This window comes from Aulostomus chinensis, chromosome 4, assembly GCF_037954235.1.
Source record: "Aulostomus chinensis isolate RoL2024-O1b breed Wild chromosome 4, RoL_Achi_v1.0, whole genome shotgun sequence".
Classification (NCBI taxonomy): Eukaryota; Metazoa; Chordata; class Actinopteri; order Syngnathiformes; family Aulostomidae; genus Aulostomus; species Aulostomus chinensis.
The window spans coordinates 21,025,565-21,045,429 of NC_141323.1; the positions used below are offsets into that span (position 1 = coordinate 21,025,565).

Sequence of the window (19,865 nt, forward strand, 5' to 3'; positions counted from 1 at the left end):
TGAGAACTTAACTGGATATAAACTCTGAGAATTCAGGGTAAGGACCAGGAGGATGGGACACAATAATAGATAGGAGGAAATGTGGAGTCTGGGTTCTTTTCTAGAATGTGAAGGCAATGACAGTCCTGCCAAGTGACATCACTGACATGAATGGATGACTTCAGTCACATGACTGGATGACTTCAGTCACATGACTGGATGACAGTGTAGATTCCAATGTAGAGGTTGGGGAAATAGTCTCTGAGAATCCAGCTTGAACCAACGCCCTCCTTGTTCTTCAAAAACCCAAACAGCGACCATCAGTCTCCCTCCAATCCTGTACTTGGGTTCAATGTTGCTGTTCCATTTAGCAGCAGTAGGTGTCGCTGTGATACCAGGTTCAGTTCAAGAGTCCCAACTCCAGCTCATGTTGGTGACCTCAGTGGCAGGGGAAAATGATGCTTCAGTGGATCATGTGGATCAACTCATGTCTGTCCTCACTGCTCCACAGGTCTGTCAAATGTTCTGTAAAATAGTTTGACCCAGCAGAGATGCTAGATTAGGAGTTGATGGGAGTTGTTGCAGATACTAGTGTCCAAAGTCCAGCTTGAACCTAGTTTGTGCACTTATTTGTCAAGCTAGCAGTGATTCTTTTCACTGCCAAGCTAAAGTGACTTCTGTCAACAAAGGTAAACATACAAAAGGATATTTCTACTGTCAGTTCAAGATTTTTATCAAACTCCTTTTTCATTGCTTCAACCTTCCTCTTGTTGTTAGCTTTCTGTTCCCATCTCTTATGTTAACAGGTCAGTTTTGACCCTCGTCTTCAACCAGCTGTAAAATAAACTAAAAACAATTTTCTATCATCCAAGTTGTTTCCCATCTCCCGGTTACCTTGTTAGGCTTCCTTATCCATGGAAATATTGATGGGAATATTTTGAGAGAAGTCCAGTGCACTGCATCTGCCATCTGTCTACTTCAAATTACACGCTGCATGACATTCAATTTAAAAGCTGCAGAAAGGCGCTTCAAGAAAAGGTGTGTGAGGGAAGCTCGCTCATGCTGGTCCCCAAACACTCAAAGCTGCCCTTTCCTCACAATGAAACAAAAAAGCTTACAGCACCTGGTATTCCCAGGCGGTCTCCCATCCAAGTACTAACCAGGCCCGACCCTGCTTAGCTTCCAAGATCAGACGAGATCGGGCGTGTTCAGAGTGGTATGGCCGTAAGCCCTTGACTCTTACACACATGGGCTCTATATCCATTTCACTCACTTTACAACCTCAGAAAAAAAGTGAAGCGCAACAGCCTCAGGGTCTTTTCACACGCCAAATAGGTGTCCTGTCAATGAAAGAAAAGAATGTTGATGTCATCTAGAGAAAAGTACTGCATCTGCCATCTGTCTACTTCAAATTACACGCTGCATGACATTCAATTTCAAAGCTGCAGAAAGGCGCTTCAAGAAAAGGTGTGTGAGGGAAGCTCGCTCATGCTGGTCCCCAAAGACTCAAAGCTGCCCTTTCCTCACAATGAAACAAAAAAGCTTACAGCACCTGGTATTCCCAGGCGGTCTCCCATCAAAGTACTAACCAGGCCCGACCCTGCTTAGCTTCCGAGATCAGACGAGATCAGGCGTGTTCAGAGTGGTACGGCCGTAAGCCCTTGACTCTTACACACATGGGCTCTATATCCATTTCACTCACTTTACAACCTCAGAAAAAAAGTGACGTGCAAAAGCCTCACGGTCTTTTCAAACGCAAAATAGTTGTCCTGTCAAAACAAAGAAAAGAATGTTGATGTCATCCAGAGAAAAGTACTGCATCTGCCATCTGTCTACTTCAAATTAACCACTGCATGACATTCCATTCCAAAGGTGCGGAGGGCGCTTCAAGAAAAGGTGTGTGAGGGAAGCTCGCTCATGCTGGTCCCCAAAGACTCAAAGCGGCCCTTTCCTCACAATGAAACAAAATAGTTTACAGCACCTGGCATTCCCAGGCGGTCTCCCATCCAAGTACTAACCAGGCCCGACCCTGCTAAGCTTCCGAGATCAGACGAGATCGGGCGTGTTCAGAGTGGTATGGCCGTAAGCCCTTGACTCTCACACACATGGGCTCTATATCCATTTCATTCACTTTACAACCTCAAAAAAAATGTGATGTGCAACAGCCTCACGGTCTTTTTACACACCAAATAGTTGTCCTGTCAATACAAAGAAAAGAATGTTGATGTCATCTAGAGAAAAGTACTGCATCTGCAATCTGTCTACTTCAAATTACACACTGCATGACATTCCACTCGAAAGCTGTGGAGGGAGCTTCAAGAAAAGGTGTGTGAGGGAAGCTCGCTCATGCTGGTCCCCAAACACTCAAAGCTGCCCTTTCCTCACAATGAAACAAAAAAGCTTACAGCACCTGGTAATCCCAGGCGGTCTCCCATCCAAGTACTAACCAGGCCCGACGCTGCTTAGCTTTCGAGATCAGACGAGTTCAGAATGGTATGGCCGTAAGTCCCTGACTCTGACACACATGGGCTCTATATCCATTTCACTCACTTTACAACCTCAGAAAAAAAGTGAAGCGCAAAACCCTCAGGGTCTTTTCACACGACAAATAGATTTCCTGTCAATGAAAGAAAAGAATGTTGATGTCATCTAGAGAAAAGTATTGCATCTGCAATCTGTCTACTTCAAATTACACGCTGCATGACATTCAAAATCAAAGCTGCAGAAAGGCGCTTCAAGAAAAGGTGTGTGAGGGAAGCTCGCTCATGCTGGTCCCCAAACACTCAAAGCTGCCCTTTCCTCACAATGAAACAAAAAAGCTTACAGCACCTGGTATTCCCAGGCGGTCTCCCATCCAAGTACTAACCAGGCCCGACCCTGCTTAGCTTCCAAGATCAGACGAGATCGGGCATGTTCAGAGTGGTATGGCCGTAAGCCCTTGACTCTGACACACATGGGCTCTATATCCATTTCACTCACTTTACAACCTCAGGAAAAAAGTGAAGCGCAACAGCCTCAGGGTCTTTTCACACGCCAAATAGGTGTCCTGTCAATGAAAGAAAAGAATGTTGATGTCATCTAAAGAAAAGTACTTCATCTGCCATCTGTCTACTTCAAATTACACGCTGCATGACATTCAATTTCAAAGCTGCAGAAAGGCGCTTCAAGAAAAGGTGTGTGAGGGAAGCTCGCTCATGCTGGTCACCAAAGACTCAAAGCTGCCCTTTCCTCACAAAGAAACAAAAAAGCTTACAGCACCTGGTATTCCCAGGCGGTCTTCCATCCAAGTACTAACCAGGCCCGACCCTGCTAAGCTTCCGAGATCAGACGAGATCGGGCGTGTTCAGAGTGGTATGGCCGAAAGCCCTTGGCTCTGACACACATGGGCTCGATATCCATTTCACACACTTTACAACCTCAGAAAAAAAGTGATGCCCAACAGCCTCAGGGTCTTTTCACACGCCAAATCAGTGTCCTGTCGATAAAAGGAAAGAATGTTGATGTCATCTAGAGAAAAGTACTGCATCTGCCATCTGTCTACTTCAAATTACACGCTGCATGACATTCAATTTCAAAGCTGCAGAAAGGCGCTTCAAGAAAAGGTGTGTGAGGGAAGCTCGCTCATGCTGGTCCCCAAACACTCAAAGCTGCCCTTTCCTCACAATGAAACAAAAAAGCTTACAGCACCTGGTATTCCCAGGCGGTCTCCCATCCAAGTACTAACCAGGCCCAACCCTGCTTAGCTTCCAAGATCAGACGAGATCGGGCGTGTTAAGAGTGGTATGGCCGTAAGCCCTTGACTCTTACACACATGGGCTCTATATCCATTTCACTCACTTTACAACCTCAGAAAAAAAGTGAAGCGCAACAGCCTCAGGGTCTTTTCACACGCCAAATAGATTTCCTGTCAATGAAAGAAAAGAATGTTGATGTCATCTAGAGAAAAGTACTGCATCTGCCATCTGTCTACTTCAAATTACACGCTGCATGACATTCAATTTTAAAGCTGCAGAAAGGCGCTTCAAGAAAAGGTGTGTGAGGGAAGCTCGCTCATGCTGGTCCCCAAAGACTAAAAGCTGCCCTTTCCTCACAAAGAAACAAAAAAGCTTACAGCACCTGGTATTCCCAGGCGGTCTCCCATCCAAGTACTAACCAGGCCCGACCCTGCTTTGCTTCCAAGATCAGACGAGATCGGGCGTGTTCAGAGTGGTATGGCCGTAAGCCCTTGACTCTCACACACATGGGCTCTATATCCATTTCATTCACTTTACAACCTCAAAAAAAATGTGATGTGCAACAGCCTCACGGTCTTTTTACACACCAAATAGTTGTCCTGTCAATACAAAGAAAAGAATGTTGATGTCATCTAGAGAAAAGTACTGCATCTGCAATCTGTCTACTTCAAATTACACACTGCATGACATTCCACTCGAAAGCTGTGGAGGGAGCTTCAAGAAAAGGTGTGTGAGGGAAGCTCGCTCATGCTGGTCCCCAAACACTCAAAGCTGCCCTTTCCTCACAATGAAACAAAAAAGCTTACAGCACCTGGTATTCCCAGGCGGTCTCCCATCCAAGTACTAACCAGGCCCGACGCTGCTTAGCTTTCGAGATCAGACGAGTTCAGAATGGTATGGCCGTAAGTCCCTGACTCTGACACACATGGGCTCTATATCCATTTCACTCACTTTACAACCTCAGAAAAAAAGTGAAGCGCAAAACCCTCAGGGTCTTTTCACACGACAAATAGATTTCCTGTCAATGAAAGAAAAGAATGTTGATGTCATCTAGAGAAAAGTACTGCATCTGCAATCTGTCTACTTCAAATTACACGCTGCATGACATTCAAAATCAAAGCTGCAGAAAGGCGCTTCAAGAAAAGGTGTGTGAGGGAAGCTCGCTCATGCTGGTCCCCAAACACTCAAAGCTGCCCTTTCCTCACAATGAAACAAAAAAGCTTACAGCACCTGGTATTCCCAGGCGGTCTCCCATCCAAGTACTAACCAGGCCCGACCCTGCTTAGCTTCCAAGATCAGACGAGATCGGGCATGTTCAGAGTGGTATGGCCGTAAGCCCTTGACTCTGACACACATGGGCTCTATATCCATTTCACTCACTTTACAACCTCAGGAAAAAAGTGAAGCGCAACAGCCTCAGGGTCTTTTCACACGCCAAATAGGTGTCCTGTCAATGAAAGAAAAGAATGTTGATGTCATCTAAAGAAAAGTACTTCATCTGCCATCTGTCTACTTCAAATTACACGCTGCATGACATTCAATTTCAAAGCTGCAGAAAGGCGCTTCAAGAAAAGGTGTGTGAGGGAAGCTCGCTCATGCTGGTCACCAAAGACTCAAAGCTGCCCTTTCCTCACAAAGAAACAAAAAAGCTTACAGCACCTGGTATTCCCAGGCGGTCTTCCATCCAAGTACTAACCAGGCCCGACCCTGCTAAGCTTCCGAGATCAGACGAGATCGGGCGTGTTCAGAGTGGTATGGCCGTAAGCCCTTGGCTCTGACACACATGGGCTCGATATCCATTTCACACACTTTACAACCTCAGAAAAAAAGTGATGCCCAACAGCCTCAGGGTCTTTTCACACGCCAAATCAGTGTCCTGTCAATAAAAGAAAAGAATGTTGATGTCATCTAGAGAAAAGTACTGCATCTGCCATCTGTCTACTTCAAATTACACGCTGCATGACATTCAATTTCAAAGCTGCAGAAAGGCGCTTCAAGAAAAGGTGTGTGAGGGAAGCTCGCTCATGCTGGTCCCCAAACACTCAAAGCTGCCCTTTCCTCACAATGAAACAAAAAAGCTTACAGCACCTGGTATTCCCAGGCGGTCTCCCATCCAAGTACTAACCAGGCCCAACCCTGCTTAGCTTCCAAGATCAGACGAGATCGGGCGTGTTCAGAGTGGTATGGCCGTAAGCCCTTGACTCTTACACACATGGGCTCTATATCCATTTCACTCACTTTACAACCTCAGAAAAAAAGTGAAGCGCAACAGCCTCAGGGTCTTTTCACACGCCAAATAGATTTCCTGTCAATGAAAGAAAAGAATGTTGATGTCATCTAGAGAAAAGTACTGCATCTGCCATCTGTCTACTTCAAATTACACGCTGCATGACATTCAATTTTAAAGCTGCAGAAAGGCGCTTCAAGAAAAGGTGTGTGAGGGAAGCTCGCTCATGCTGGTCCCCAAAGACTAAAAGCTGCCCTTTCCTCACAAAGAAACAAAAAAGCTTACAGCACCTGGTATTCCCAGGCGGTCTCCCATCCAAGTACTAACCAGGCCCGACCCTGCTTAGCTTCCAAGATCAGACGAGATCGGGCGTGTTCAGAGTGGTATGGCCGTAAGCCCTTGACTCTCACACACATGGGCTCTATATCCATTTCATTCACTTTACAACCTCAAAAAAAATGTGATGTGCAACAGCCTCACGGTCTTTTTACACACCAAATAGTTGTCCTGTCAATACAAAGAAAAGAATGTTGATGTCATCTAGAGAAAAGTACTGCATCTGCAATCTGTCTACTTCAAATTACACACTGCATGACATTCCACTCGAAAGCTGTGGAGGGAGCTTCAAGAAAAGGTGTGTGAGGGAAGCTCGCTCATGCTGGTCCCCAAACACTCAAAGCTGCCCTTTCCTCACAATGAAACAAAAAAGCTTACAGCACCTGGTATTCCCAGGCGGTCTCCCATCCAAGTACTAACCAGGCCCGACGCAGCTTAGCTTTCGAGATCAGACGAGTTCAGAATGGTATGGCCGTAAGTCCCTGACTCTGACACACATGGGCTCTATATCCATTTCACTCACTTTACAACCTCAGAAAAAAAGTGAAGCGCAAAACCCTCAGGGTCTTTTCACACGACAAATAGATTTCCTGTCAATGAAAGAAAAGAATGTTGATGTCATCTAGAGAAAAGTACTGCATCTGCCATCTGTCTACTTCAAATTACACGCTGCATGACATTCAATTTCAAAGCTGCAGAAAGGCGCTTCAAGAAAAGGTGTGTGAGGGAAGCTCGCTCATGCTGGTCCCCAAAGACTAAAAGCTGCCCTTTCCTCACAAAGAAACAAAAAAGCTTACAGCACCTGGTATTCCCAGGCGGTCTCCCATCAAAGTACTAACCAGGCCCGACCCTGCTTAGCTTCCGAGATCAGACGAGATCGGGCGTGTTCAGAGTGGTATGGCCGTAAGCCCTTGACTCTTACACACATGGGCTCTATATCCATTTCACTCACTTTACAACCTCAGAAAAAAAGTGACGTGCAAAAGCCTCACGGTCTTTTCAAACGCCAAATAGTTGTCCTGTCAAAACAAAGAAAAGAATGTTGATGTCATCTAGAGAAAAGTACTGCATCTGCCATCTGTCTACTTCAAATTAACCACTGCATGACATTCCATTCCAAAGGTGCGGAGGGCGCTTCAAGAAAAGGTGTGTGAGGGAAGCTCGCTCATGCTGGTCCCCAAAGACTCAAAGCGGCCCTTTCCTCACAATGAAACAAAATAGTTTACAGCACCTGGTATTCCCAGGCGGTCTCCCATCCAAGTACTAACCAGGCCCGACCCTGCTTAGCTTCCAAGATCAGACGAGATCGGGCGTGTTCAGAGTGGTATGGCCGTAAGCCCTTGACTCTCACACACATGGGCTCTATATCCATTTCATTCACTTTACAACCTCAAAAAAAATGTGATGTGCAACAGCCTCACGGTCTTTTTACACACCAAATAGTTGTCCTGTCAATACAAAGAAAAGAATGTTGATGTCATCTAGAGAAAAGTACTGCATCTGCAATCTGTCTACTTCAAATTACACACTGCATGACATTCCACTCGAAAGCTGTGGAGGGAGCTTCAAGAAAAGGTGTGTGAGGGAAGCTCGCTCATGCTGGTCCCCAAACACTCAAAGCTGCCCTTTCCTCACAATGAAACAAAAAAGCTTACAGCACCTGGTATTCCCAGGCGGTCTCCCATCCAAGTACTAACCAGGCCCGACGCTGCTTAGCTTTCGAGATCAGACGAGTTCAGAATGGTATGGCCGTAAGTCCTTGACTCTGACACACATGGGCTCTATATCCATTTCACTCACTTTACAACCTCAGAAAAAAAGTGAAGCGCAAAACCCTCAGGGTCTTTTCACACGACAAATAGATTTCCTGTCAATGAAAGAAAAGAATGTTGATGTCATCTAGAGAAAAGTATTGCATCTGCAATCTGTCTACTTCAAATTACACGCTGCATGACATTCAAAATCAAAGCTGCAGAAAGGCGCTTCAAGAAAAGGTGTGTGAGGGAAGCTCGCTCATGCTGGTCCCCAAACACTCAAAGCTGCCCTTTCCTCACAATGAAACAAAAAAGCTTACAGCACCTGGTATTCCCAGGCGGTCTCCCATCCAAGTACTAACCAGGCCCGACCCTGCTTAGCTTCCAAGATCAGACGAGATCGGGCGTGTTCAGAGTGGTATGGCCGTAAGCCCTTGACTCTGACACACATGGGCTCTATATCCATTTCACTCACTTTACAACCTCAGAAAAAAAGTGACGTGCAACAATCTCACGGTCTTTTCAAACGTCAAATAGGTGTCCTGTCAATACAAAGAAAAGAATGTTGATGTCATCTAGAGAAAAGTACTGCATCTGCCATCTGTCTACTTCAAATTAACCACTGCATGACATTCCATTCCAAAGGTGCGGAGGGCGCTTCAAGAAAAGGTGTGTGAGGGAAGCTCGCTCATGCTGGTCCCCAAAGACTCAAAGCTGCCCTTTCCTCACAAAGAAACAAAAAAGCTTACAGCACCTGGTATTCCCAGGCGGTCTCCCATCCAAGTACTAACCAGGCCCGACCCTGCTTAGCTTCCGAGATCAGACAAGATCAGGCGTGTTCAGAGTGGTATGGCCGTAAGCCCTTGACTCTTACACACATGGGCTCTATATCCATTTCACTCACTTTACAACCTCAGAAAAAAAGTGACGTGCAAAAGCCTCACGGTCTTTTCAAACGCCAAATAGGTGTCCTGTCAATACAAAGAAAAGAATGTTGATGTCATCTAGAGAAAAGTACTGCATCTGCCATCTGTCTACTTCAAATTAACCACTGCATGACATTCCATTCCAAAGGTGCGGAGGGCGCTTCAAGAAAAGGTGTGTGAGGGAAGCTCGCTAATGCTGGTCCCCAAAGACTCAAAGCTGCCCTTTCCTCACAATGAAACAAAAAAGCTTACAGCACCTGGTATTCCCAGGCGGTCTCCCATCCAAGTACTAACCAGGCCCGACCCTGCTAAGCTTCCGAGATCAGACGAGATCGGGCGTGTTCAGAGTGGTATGGCCGTAAGCCCTTGACTCTCACACACATGGGCTCTATATCCATTTCACTCACTTTACAACCTCAAAAAAAATGTGATGTGCAACAGCCTCACAGTCTTTTTACACACCAAATAGTTGTCCTGCCAATACAAAGAAAAGAATGTTGATGTCATCTAGAGAAAAGTACTGCATCTGCCATCTGTCTTCTTCAAATTAACCACTGCATGAAATTCCATTCCAAAGCTGCAGAGGGCGCTTCAAGAAAAGGTGTGTGAGGGAAGCTCGCTCATGCTGGTCCCCAAAGACTCAAAGCGGCCCTTTCCTCACAATAAAACAAAAAAGCTTACAGCACCTGGTATTCCCAGGCGGTCTTCAATCCAAGTACTAACCAGGCCCGACCCTGCTAAGCTTCCGAGATCAGACGAGATCGGGCGTGTTCAGAGTGGTATGGCCGTAAGCCCTTGACTCCCAGACACATGGGCTCTATATCCATTTCACTCACTTAACAACCTCAAAAAAAAATGTGATGTGCAACAGCCTCACGGTCTTTTTACACACCAAATAGTTGTCCTGTCAATAAAAAGAAAAGAATGTTGATGTCATCTAGAGAAAAGTACTGCATCTGCCATCTGTCTACTTCAAATTACACACTGCATGACATTCCATTCGAAAGCTGTGGAGGGCGCTTCAAGAAAAGGTGTGTGAGGGAAGCTCGCTCATGCTGGTCCCCAAACACTCAAAGCTGCCCTTTCCTCACAATGAAACAAAAAAGCTTACAGCACCTGGTATTCCCAGGCAGTCTCCCATCCAAGTACTAACCTGGCCCGACCCTGCTTAGCTTCCGAGATCAGACGAGATCGGGCGTGTTCAGAGTGGTATGGCCGTAAGCCTTTGACACTTACACACATGGGCTCTATATTCATTTCACTCACTTTACAACCTCAGAAAAAAAAGTGACGTGCAACAGCCTCACGGTCTTTTCAAACGCCAAATAGGTGTCCTGTCAATTCAAAGAAAAGAATGTTGATGTCATCTGGAGAAAAGTACTGCATCTGCCATCTGTCTACTTCAAATTACACGCTGCATGACATTCAATTTCAAAGCTGCAAAAAGGCGCTTCAAGAAAAGGTTTGTGAGGGAAGCTCGCTCATGCTGGTCCCCAAAGACTCAAAGCTGCCCTTTCCTCACAATGAAAAAAAAAAGCTTAAAGCACCTGGTATTCCCAGGCGGTCTCCCATCCAAGTACTAACCAGGCCCGACCCTGCTTAGCTTCCGAGATCAGACAAGATCAGGCGTGTTTTTTTTTTTTTTGTCTTTTATTATCAAATATACATCATACATTTTTACCAACTGTACATTCTTATTTACATGACAAAATTTAACAATTATATAAAAAATAAATTCCTTCAGGAAAGAAATCTTACCAAAAAAAACCCCCACCCTTGATACACCTCGAACTTGATGAAAACACCATCAGAGTTTTTTTTTTTTTTGTTTTTTTTTTTTAATTAAGTTAAATTTAGACAAATAAACCAACACTATGTGCCTACAGCCACTGGAGCAATGCAGGTCATTCCAAAAAAAAAAAAAATAAAAATTAAAGAGAGACAAAAAAAACTCATGGGACTAAAAAGAACAAATTCCTGTCGTGAAGTGTCACACACACAATTTTTTTTTTTTTTTTAAATGAAATTTTATCAAAATGAAATGTTAAACACACCAAAAACATAAACCACCCAATTTGCTCACCCCTTTATTAAATTTGAAAAATACTTTGCTTTATAAAAAAAAAGAGACTACTTAGCTGGGAATTTGAAGAGAAAACATACCATTGTCAATCTTGTTTATTTCAATTTTGCCATTTGCTATGTTGAAAAATGTGTTTTTCCTGCAGAAAGTGTTTTCAAAAATATCCTTGTCCATGTCATGTAAGATTTGTAGGTGCGTCAAGAGTGTTGTGTAAAAAACCCAAATATGTTTATTTTCTTCTTTTCATAGAGAGCGTAGTTTCTAGTTGTCCATATTGATTTTTTTGCAAAAGTGAGTATGGTATTTATGAGAGTCCTGTTCTGATCCTTTTGTTTCAGTGTTGTACCAAAGAGAAGAGTCCATGTCCATAGTGTTTCATCTGTCAAACTGAAATTGCAGTGCTCTTGCAGTAGCATCCTTATGAAATTCCTAAATTTATCCGATTCCTTGCAGTTGATGAATAGATGCTCCTGGTCTTCCGGTTCTTTATTGCAGATTTGGCATGTCCTACTGTAGTTTTCCTTATTAATCTGGTGTAATTTGATTCCTGTGAAAATTCTCCTGTGTCTGATATTGAATTCTAGCTTGAAAGTATTGCTGTCCATGTAAGGTATGTTAAGGTTTTGCCAGATTTTTCCTATCGGTATTCCCTTGAATAATTGTGCCCAGTGTTTTTCTGCTTTTGGAGTGCGTTTAATTGAGTTAATCCCTATGGTGTACCAGTCCTTTGTTTTCACCTGTGACAGCTCTTTCCCTGTGTACTGTGTGACAAGCTCAAGCGGTGGGAGTTCGGGGTCTGCTCTCGATTTGTCCGTGATGATTAAGTTTCTCCACAGTGAGGTTATGTTTCTGTTGATTTTGTTACCTAGTCCATTTAGGTAATCCTTTCTGCACAGTGTCCCTGTTTTTTTGAGTTGGGTTGTGACTTTCCTGAGACTGAACAGACCCCTTTCCCCCACCACTTGACCGACCCTTGTTATATTATGTTGCTGAAGTGCCCTGCATTTAAGTGTCCTACCATTGTGTGTGAAAAAGGTGCTTTCGAGAAAAGGTAACTGCAGCACATGACTTTTCTGACTGCACTTAGGCCTGAGGTGGGGCAGGAATTTGCCCCATGCCTCTAGCACCTCCTGGTAGAACATCGGTAGCGAGCCATGGCTTTTCCCAGGAAGGAGGTGATAAAGAGGGAGTTTCTCCCCCTCCCCGTACTCAGCCAGGTAGCCCGCCATTGTGTCCTCCCAGGGGTACTGCCTGTTCGAATCGAGAAAATTTCTAACTAATTTGGCCCTGAGTGCATCTTTTTTTGCACTGATGTCAATTAGTCCTAATCCCCCCTCCCTTTTATTCGCAATTATCACCCGATGAGCGATCGAATTTCCCTTTCCCCTCCAAAGGAAGGAGGAGATCGCTTCATTGAGCGAATTTAGTGCCCACTGCGGTAGCTCACAGGCCCCCAAAACATGATTAATTTTTGACAGTATTAAGGCATTGATGACAATTACCTTTCCTCTCAGGCTTAAACCCCTACTTCTCCATAAATTAAGTGTATTTTCTACCTTTTTTACAAGTTCTCTCCACCCTAAGTCCCTGGCTTCCCCTTCATTTTTACCAATGTATACACCCAGTATTTTCCTGTATTCTTTAGTGCTAAAACCCCAATTATTTTTTAAACTATTTTTACCGAATTCCATAATATAATTTAAATTTTCTTCATTTTTAAACATTATATTGATATCATCCGCAAATTGTGCTATTTTAACGACTTTGTCTCTATATGTTTTTATACCTATAATATTCTTATCATTCATTATACTTAAAGCTAGTGGCTCAGCAACAATACTGTATAAAAGAGCCGAAAGCGGGCATCCTTGCCTTACCGATCTTTTTAATTTGATCTTTTCTGTTAGTTGTCCATTTATCTTTATTTGACTGTATGCGTTATCGTATAATAATTTAATCCATCTAATAAAGCCTTCACCGTATCCAAATCTTTTTAAAGTTTTATATAAGAAAAGATGTTCTACTCTGTCGAACGCTTTCTCCAAATCAATTCCGAGCAGATACCCCCCCTGTGCTGCCATTGTCCTGACGGTATCCTTTATTGTAAGGATCGTATCTATGATGTCTCTATCTGGTATGCCGTATGCCTGTGTATTACCAATAATGGTTCCTATTGTAAGTTTAAGCCTGTTTGCCAGTGTTTTGGTCAGTATCTTGTAATCTGTATTGAGTAAACTTATTGGTCTATAGTTTGTTATATCCTGTTTTGAACCTTTATTTTTGTAGATAAGTGAAATTATTCCTGCAGTGAATGTATTGGATGTTCTCTGTTCCCGTTCCATTGAGTGGTACAATGACAGCAACAGGGGAGCTATCTGCTCTTTGAAACAAATATAAAATTCTGCTGTTAAACCATCTACCCCTGGACTTTTGTTTTTATCTAAGCTATCTATTGCCGTCTTTATCTCATTAATAGTAATTTGTGCATCAGACCATTCCTTATCCTCCACTGAAATACTAGTTTGGATATTTGATAACAACTTGTCTACCTCTTCGCTATTGCTATATCCATTATCAAATAATTCTTTATAAAACTCTGTAGTTACTCTTAGTATATTTTCTTGATCGTCATATTCTTTTCCAGTTATATCGTTGATTTTTTCTATTATAGTTTTGTTTTGTTTTTGCTTTTCGAGCCCCAAAAAATATGCGGTGCATTTTTCTCCTTCTACTAAATTTTTAACTCTGCTTCTTATCATTGCACCTCTGCATTTTATTTTTTCTATGTTTCCTAGTTTTGCTTTATATAATTCATAGTTTTCTGTGTTTCTGTTAGGTTCTTTATCAAATAATGCTATTTCATGATTGATTAATTTTCTTAGTCGATTTTCTTCCAGCTCCTCTCTCCACTTTTTCTCTTTACTATAATTTATACTACTTCTTTTAATTCTTTGCTTTAGAATTTCCCACTTTTCTATAAAATTATTTTCTATTTTCATTTCTATTTTTGCATAATCAAGCAGTTTTGTGATTTTTTTAACGTAAGTTGAATCTGCCAGGAGGCTGGAGTTGAGGCACCAGGTACCTCCCCCCCTGAAACCTCCTGCAGCACCCAAGTAACACTCAATTGTTGCGTGATCACTCCATGCGTTATAATTATATTGTATTTTATTGATCTGTTTTGTTGCTTCAGGGGCCGTTAGACATAAATCTATTCTGGCTTGTTTCATTTTTCCCTGCACAACCTGTCTTCTGGAGTACTCTTTCTTGAATGGGTTGTGAATTCTCCATACATCTGTCAAATTGTGAATATTCATTAAATTATATAGCTCAGTTCTGTTGTGTCATTCTTGTATACATTATTAATTGATATATCATCCTTAGTTAATGCGATATTGAAATCTCCTATTATTATGGTTCTATGATCTATCCATCTGCTTATACTATTTAGAAACATTTTCCTTTCCTTTTCACAGTTACTGGCATATATGTTAACAATTCTGTATGTTCTATTGTTTATGCAAACATCTATAATAAGTATTCTACCTTTCTTGTCATGATATATTAACTTGCTATTGGTACTTATAGTCTTTTTTACTAAAATAGCTACGCCAAAAGATTTACTTGTGCCGTTGCTAAAAAAGACATCTCCTTCCCACATTTTGCTTGCTGCCGCCACGCTATCCCCTTCCCACCTTGTCTCCTGTAAGCAGAGAATGTCACACTTGCTTTTAAGTAAAATGGCGGTCATCCTGCCATAAGTGCGGAGTCCATTGACATTAAGGGAGTGCAGCAGAAACATGGTCAGACCAAAAAAACCTTTAAACAGCCAATTTTCCCTCAAGATTTTTTACCTCTCCCTCCTTCTTTCTTCTGTTTTTTCTTCATCGCAGCATCTTTTATTGAGGTGTGCTTTTTCCGAATATTTTTGATTGTGGCAAAGTCCATTTCCGAGTCACTGTTTGATCTACTCTGAGGAGGGAAGGTGGAGGGCACATTTAAGGCAGGTACCCTGGTGGATGTGGCTGCCGCCGGCTGCAATTCTCCTGGGGTGTCCCCTACCTCCATTGATTCCAGGAGTTGAGAAGGCTCCGGCTCCTTTTCGGACCCGTTTCCTCCTCCATCCTTTCCTCTCTGCTGTGGGCCTGAGTCAGTGCTCATAACATTCAGACTTGAACCAAGCCTTGTGCCTGGGCTCTGCACCGCTGTAGGAGGGCTCTGGGTTCTCTGAGGGGCGTAACCCTCACCGGCAGCCTGCTTGGCGGCGCCACTACCCACCTCGTCATCTTCCTCCTCATCCTCCGTTCCTCCCTCACTTAAACCTTCCATCTCACTGTACAGCTCCTCAGATCCAGATTCCACCACAATATCCTCATCACTATGATTACAATTACATTCATCAATTTTGTTCCAACACACCTCACATTTCTGTATCTTATTAGGTTTCCTGTTGCACTCCCTTGCATAATGCCCCTGGACACCACACTTATGACAGGAGAACTCAGGACAGTCCCTTAGGATGTGCCCCGGCTGGAGGCACATCCTACACACCCTAGCCTGCCTATCATGTATGACCCTGAAATATTCCGGTCCTATTGCTGTGTCAAACCGTGCTGAATAAGGCAGAGATTGGACTTTATCTGTAAATTTTACTTTGAGAAACCGCGTCCCATCAGCAATTTGCGTACCCGGCCACATCCTCCTCCTTATAGTTGATGCAGCTGAGACTCCCCACCCTTCTAGCTTTTGTAAAATTTCCTCATCTCTGATGTAAGCTGGTAAGCTTAAAAAAGAAACCATGAGTTCATCATTACACAGATCTTTGACATGCACTGTGTTGTCCCCAATTTTGAAACCATCTAGGATTCTCTCTTTCCCTTTGATGTGTGACATGGTAATTTCATATTTCTGCGACCCTGTCGCCCTACAGGCTATTAAACCTCCACACAGTGCTCTTATGCATCTCATTAATTCGAGAACTGGGACTTCATCCTGCCCAGTTACCTCGACACTGACCGTCAGTTCTCTGTCATACTTGTGGTCGCCACCCGCAGATTTCGCCGCTCCATGTCGCTGCTGCAGCTGCCTTTCCCCACCAGACGCCGCATCTCTTTCCGCCGCCAATTCTCTCTCACTCTCCGTCGCCTCTCCAGTAGCTCCTCGCTGCCCAGGTCTTCTCGGAACCACTTCTTCAGCTCTGTTCTTCAGGCCACCAGCTCTCGTTGCCTGTGGACCGGCTCCAGCGCTCCTTCCACACATCTCCTCTGAATCAGCCGCTGCTCGCCGTCTTTCCCCCGCTGTCAATGCGGAAGCCGCTCTCGCATTTCCCTCCGGCAGTTTTCCTTCCGGCTTCTTCATGTTTCGTTTCTGATTGTTTCTTTTAACAAGCAACCATTTTTCATTTTCTTCACCTGTTTGTGCGTTTATGTCAAGTCCGTTTTCCATGCTCGTAATCTGAAATCCGTTTGCAAAGTTCAAATCCATTTGGTCCGTCCGAAAGTTTTTCATTAGGAAAAAAAAACTCAAATTGACCTCCCCCGATCAGTATAAAAACTGTCGGGGGGAAAAAATGTTCACTCTAAAAACGAACCAAAAATGCAAGGAGAATAAGGAAGAACAATGAAAAAGGCTGAAAAAAACGAAAGAAATGGGAAAAGCGGAGTCCGCGACCTCCGTGTGTCGTGCTGTCAGCGTACCGTCTGATTGGCGCGTGCGTGTTCAGAGTGGTATGGCCGTAAGCCCTTGACTCTGACACACATGGGCTCTATATCCATTTCACTCACTTTCCAACCTCAGAAAAAAAGTGATGCGCAAAAGCCTCAGGGTCTTTTCACACGCCAAATTGGTGTCCTGTCAATAAAAGAAAAGAATGTTGATGTCATCGAGAGAAAAGTACTGCATCTGCCATCTTTCTACTTCAAATTAACCACTGCATGACATTCCATTCCAAAGCTGCGTAGGGCGCTTCAAGAAAAGGTGTGTGAGAGAAGCTCGCTCATGCTGGTCCCCAAAGACTCAAAGCTGCCCTTTCCTCACAAAGAAACAAAAAAGCTTACAGCACCTGGTATTCCCAGGCGGTCTCCCATCCAAGTACTAACCAGGCCCGACCCTGTTAAGCTTCCGAGATCAGACGAGATCGGGCGTGTTCAGAGTGGTATGGCCGTAAGCCCTTGACTCTTACACACATGGGCTCTATATCCATTTCACTCACTTTACAACCTTAGAAAAAAAGTGACGTGAAACAGCCTCACGGTCTTTTCACACGCCAAAAAGGTGTCCTGTCAATAAAAGAAAAGAATGTTGATGTCATCTAGAGAAAAGTACTGCATCTGCCATCTGTCTACTTCAAATTACACGCTGCATGACATTCCATTTCAAAGCTGAAGAAAGGCGCTTCAAGAAAAGGTGTGTGAAGGAAGCTCGCTCATGCTGGTCCCCAAAGACTCAAAGCTGCCCTTTCCTCACAAAGAAACAAAAAAGCTTACAGCACCAGGTATTCCCAGGCTGTCTCCCATCCAAGTACTAACCAGGACAGACCCTGCTTAGCTTCCGAGATCAGACGAGTTCAGAATGGTATGGCCGTAAGCCCTTGACTCTGACACACATGGGCTCTATATCCATTTCACACACTTTCCAACCTTGGAAAAAAAGTGATGCGCAACAGCCTCAGGGTCTTTTCACACGCCAAATACGTGTCCTGTCAATAAAAGAAAAGAATGTTGATGTCATCTAGAGAAAAGTACTGCATCTGCCATCTGTCTACTTCAAATTAACCACTGCATGACATTCCATTCCAAAGCTGCGGAGGGCGCTTCAAGAAAAGGTGTGTGAGGGAAGCTCGCTCATGCTTGTCCCCAAAGACTCAAAGCGGCCCTTTCCTCACAATGAAACAAAAAAGCTTACAGCACCTGGTATTCCCAGGCGGTCTCCCATCCAAGTACTAACCAGGTTCGACCCTGCTAAGTTTCCGAGATCAGACGAGATCGGGCGTGTTCAGAGTGGTATGGCCGTAAGCCCTTGACTCTCACACACATGGGCTCTATATCCATTTCACTCACTTTACAACCTAAGAAAAAAAGTGATGCGCAACAGCCTCAGGGTCTTTTCACACGCCAAATCGGTGTCCTGTCAATAAAAGAAAAGAATGTTGATGTCATCGAGAGAAAAGTACTGCATCTGCAATCTGTCTACTTCAAATTACGCGCTGCATGACATTCAATTTCAAAGCTGCAGAAAGGCGCTTTAAGAAAAGGTGTGTGAGGGAAGCTCGCTCATGCTGGTCCCCAAAGACTCAAAGCGGCCCTTTCCTCACAATGAAACAAAAAAGCTTACAGCACCTGGTATTCCCAGGCGGTCTTCCATCCAAGTACTAACCAGGCCCGACCCTGCTAAGCTTCCGAGATCAGACGAGATCGGGCGTGTTCAGAGTGGTATGGCCGTAAGCCCTTGACTCTCACACACATGGGCTCTATATCCATATCACTCACTTTAAAACCTCAAAAAAAATGTGATGTGCAAAAGCCTCACGGTCTTTTTACACACCAAATAGTTGTCCTGTCAATACAAAGAAAAGAATGTTGATGTCATCTGGAGAAAAGTACTGCATCTGCAATCTGTCTACTTCAAATTTCACACTGCATGACATTCCATTCGAAAGCTGTGGAGGGCGCTTCAAGAAAAGGTGTGTGAGGGAAGCTCGCTCATGCTGGTCCCCAAACACTCAAAGCTGCCCTTTCCTCACAATGTAACAAAAAAGCTTACAGCACCTGGTATTCTCAGGCGGTCTCCCATCCAAGTCCTAACCAGGCCCGACCCTGCTTAGCTTCCGCGATCAGACGAGATCGGGCGTGTTAAGAGTGGTATGGCCGTAAGCCCTTGACACTGACACACATGGGCTCTATATCCATTCCACACACTTTACAACCTCAGAAAAAAAGTGATGCGCAAAAGCCTCAGGGTCTTTTCACACGCCAAATAGGTGTCCTGTCAATAAAAGAAAAGAATGTTGATGTCATCTAGAGAAAAGTACTGCATCTGCCATCTGTCTACTTCAAATTACACGCTGCATGAGATTCCATTTCAAAACTGCAGAAAGGCGCTTCAAGAAAAGGTGTGTGAGGGAAGCTCGCTCATGCTGGTCCACAAAGACTAAAAGCTGCCCTTTCCTCACAAAGAAACAAAAAAGCTTACAGCACCTGGTATTCCAGGGCGGTCTTCCATCCAAGTACTAAACAGGCCCGACCCTGCTTAGCTTCCAAGATCAGACGAGATCGGGCGTGTTCAGAGTGGGATGGCCGTAAGCCCTTGACTCTTACACACATGGGCTCTATATCCATTTCACTCACTTTACAACCTCAGAAAAAAAGTGACGTGCAACAGACTCACGGTCTTTTCAAACGCCAAATAGGTGTCCTGTCAATACAAAGAAAAGAATGTTGATGTCATCTCGAGAAAAGTACTGCATCTGCCATCTGTCTACTTCAAATTACACGCTGCATGACATTCAATTTCAAAGCTGCAGAAAGGTGCTTCAATAAAAGGTGTGTGAGGGAAGCTCGCTCATGCTGGTCCCCAAAGACTCAAAGCGGCCCTTTCCTCACAAGGAAACAAAAAAGCTTACAGCACCTGGTATTCCCAGGAGGTCTCCCACCCAAGTACTAACCAGGCCCAACCCTGCTTAGCTTCCGAGATCAGACGAGATCGGGCTTGTTCAGAGTGGTATGGCCGTAAGCTCTTGACTTTGACACACATGGGCTCTATATCCATTTCACACACTTTACAACCTCAGAAAAAAAGTGATGCGCAACAGCCTCAGGGTGTTTTCAC

The 19,865-nt window shown here is 44.0% G+C and overlaps 21 non-coding genes and 5 pseudogenes across 21 annotated transcripts; all 26 read right to left on the reverse strand.

The window, feature by feature from the left end:
• Positions 1 to 1,090: 1,090 nt before the first annotated feature.
• On the reverse strand, positions 1,091 to 1,209 carry LOC147263126 (5S ribosomal RNA). Its single transcript, XR_015112820.1, has one exon. It is a non-coding gene; the product is annotated as a 5S ribosomal RNA (ribosomal RNA).
• A 310-nt stretch (positions 1,210 to 1,519) lies between these two features.
• Positions 1,520 to 1,638, reverse strand: LOC147263127 (5S ribosomal RNA). The gene has a single exon (XR_015113468.1). It is a non-coding gene; the product is annotated as a 5S ribosomal RNA (ribosomal RNA).
• Positions 1,639 to 1,948: 310 nt separating this feature from the next.
• On the reverse strand, positions 1,949 to 2,067 carry LOC147263128 (5S ribosomal RNA). Its single transcript, XR_015114779.1, has one exon. It is a non-coding gene; the product is annotated as a 5S ribosomal RNA (ribosomal RNA).
• Positions 2,068 to 2,796: 729 nt separating this feature from the next.
• Positions 2,797 to 2,915, reverse strand: LOC147263129 (5S ribosomal RNA). The gene has a single exon (XR_015113249.1). It is a non-coding gene; the product is annotated as a 5S ribosomal RNA (ribosomal RNA).
• A 310-nt stretch (positions 2,916 to 3,225) lies between these two features.
• Positions 3,226 to 3,344, reverse strand: LOC147263130 (5S ribosomal RNA). Its single transcript, XR_015115097.1, has one exon. It is a non-coding gene; the product is annotated as a 5S ribosomal RNA (ribosomal RNA).
• A 310-nt stretch (positions 3,345 to 3,654) lies between these two features.
• Positions 3,655 to 3,773, reverse strand: LOC147263131 (5S ribosomal RNA). Its single transcript, XR_015113241.1, has one exon. It is a non-coding gene; the product is annotated as a 5S ribosomal RNA (ribosomal RNA).
• A 310-nt stretch (positions 3,774 to 4,083) lies between these two features.
• LOC147263132 (5S ribosomal RNA) lies at positions 4,084 to 4,202 on the reverse strand. The gene has a single exon (XR_015113266.1). It is a non-coding gene; the product is annotated as a 5S ribosomal RNA (ribosomal RNA).
• Positions 4,203 to 4,512: 310 nt separating this feature from the next.
• Positions 4,513 to 4,621, reverse strand: LOC147263133 (5S ribosomal RNA; annotated as a pseudogene).
• A 310-nt stretch (positions 4,622 to 4,931) lies between these two features.
• LOC147263134 (5S ribosomal RNA) lies at positions 4,932 to 5,050 on the reverse strand. The gene has a single exon (XR_015113251.1). It is a non-coding gene; the product is annotated as a 5S ribosomal RNA (ribosomal RNA).
• Positions 5,051 to 5,360: 310 nt separating this feature from the next.
• On the reverse strand, positions 5,361 to 5,479 carry LOC147263135 (5S ribosomal RNA). The gene has a single exon (XR_015113662.1). It is a non-coding gene; the product is annotated as a 5S ribosomal RNA (ribosomal RNA).
• A 310-nt stretch (positions 5,480 to 5,789) lies between these two features.
• On the reverse strand, positions 5,790 to 5,908 carry LOC147263136 (5S ribosomal RNA). Its single transcript, XR_015112741.1, has one exon. It is a non-coding gene; the product is annotated as a 5S ribosomal RNA (ribosomal RNA).
• A 310-nt stretch (positions 5,909 to 6,218) lies between these two features.
• On the reverse strand, positions 6,219 to 6,337 carry LOC147263137 (5S ribosomal RNA). Its single transcript, XR_015112821.1, has one exon. It is a non-coding gene; the product is annotated as a 5S ribosomal RNA (ribosomal RNA).
• A 729-nt stretch (positions 6,338 to 7,066) lies between these two features.
• Positions 7,067 to 7,185, reverse strand: LOC147263138 (5S ribosomal RNA). Its single transcript, XR_015114894.1, has one exon. It is a non-coding gene; the product is annotated as a 5S ribosomal RNA (ribosomal RNA).
• Positions 7,186 to 7,495: 310 nt separating this feature from the next.
• LOC147263139 (5S ribosomal RNA) lies at positions 7,496 to 7,614 on the reverse strand. Its single transcript, XR_015113531.1, has one exon. It is a non-coding gene; the product is annotated as a 5S ribosomal RNA (ribosomal RNA).
• A 310-nt stretch (positions 7,615 to 7,924) lies between these two features.
• LOC147263140 (5S ribosomal RNA) lies at positions 7,925 to 8,033 on the reverse strand (annotated as a pseudogene).
• A 310-nt stretch (positions 8,034 to 8,343) lies between these two features.
• Positions 8,344 to 8,462, reverse strand: LOC147263141 (5S ribosomal RNA). Its single transcript, XR_015112823.1, has one exon. It is a non-coding gene; the product is annotated as a 5S ribosomal RNA (ribosomal RNA).
• Positions 8,463 to 8,772: 310 nt separating this feature from the next.
• Positions 8,773 to 8,891, reverse strand: LOC147263142 (5S ribosomal RNA). The gene has a single exon (XR_015113491.1). It is a non-coding gene; the product is annotated as a 5S ribosomal RNA (ribosomal RNA).
• Positions 8,892 to 9,201: 310 nt separating this feature from the next.
• Positions 9,202 to 9,320, reverse strand: LOC147263143 (5S ribosomal RNA). The gene has a single exon (XR_015113083.1). It is a non-coding gene; the product is annotated as a 5S ribosomal RNA (ribosomal RNA).
• A 310-nt stretch (positions 9,321 to 9,630) lies between these two features.
• Positions 9,631 to 9,749, reverse strand: LOC147263144 (5S ribosomal RNA). Its single transcript, XR_015115396.1, has one exon. It is a non-coding gene; the product is annotated as a 5S ribosomal RNA (ribosomal RNA).
• A 311-nt stretch (positions 9,750 to 10,060) lies between these two features.
• On the reverse strand, positions 10,061 to 10,179 carry LOC147263145 (5S ribosomal RNA). The gene has a single exon (XR_015112763.1). It is a non-coding gene; the product is annotated as a 5S ribosomal RNA (ribosomal RNA).
• A 6,909-nt stretch (positions 10,180 to 17,088) lies between these two features.
• On the reverse strand, positions 17,089 to 17,207 carry LOC147263146 (5S ribosomal RNA). Its single transcript, XR_015113368.1, has one exon. It is a non-coding gene; the product is annotated as a 5S ribosomal RNA (ribosomal RNA).
• A 728-nt stretch (positions 17,208 to 17,935) lies between these two features.
• Positions 17,936 to 18,054, reverse strand: LOC147263147 (5S ribosomal RNA; annotated as a pseudogene).
• A 310-nt stretch (positions 18,055 to 18,364) lies between these two features.
• LOC147263148 (5S ribosomal RNA) lies at positions 18,365 to 18,483 on the reverse strand. The gene has a single exon (XR_015113663.1). It is a non-coding gene; the product is annotated as a 5S ribosomal RNA (ribosomal RNA).
• Positions 18,484 to 18,793: 310 nt separating this feature from the next.
• LOC147263149 (5S ribosomal RNA) lies at positions 18,794 to 18,912 on the reverse strand (annotated as a pseudogene).
• A 310-nt stretch (positions 18,913 to 19,222) lies between these two features.
• LOC147263150 (5S ribosomal RNA) lies at positions 19,223 to 19,341 on the reverse strand (annotated as a pseudogene).
• Positions 19,342 to 19,652: 311 nt separating this feature from the next.
• LOC147263151 (5S ribosomal RNA) lies at positions 19,653 to 19,771 on the reverse strand. The gene has a single exon (XR_015112788.1). It is a non-coding gene; the product is annotated as a 5S ribosomal RNA (ribosomal RNA).
• Positions 19,772 to 19,865: the final 94 nt, after the last annotated feature.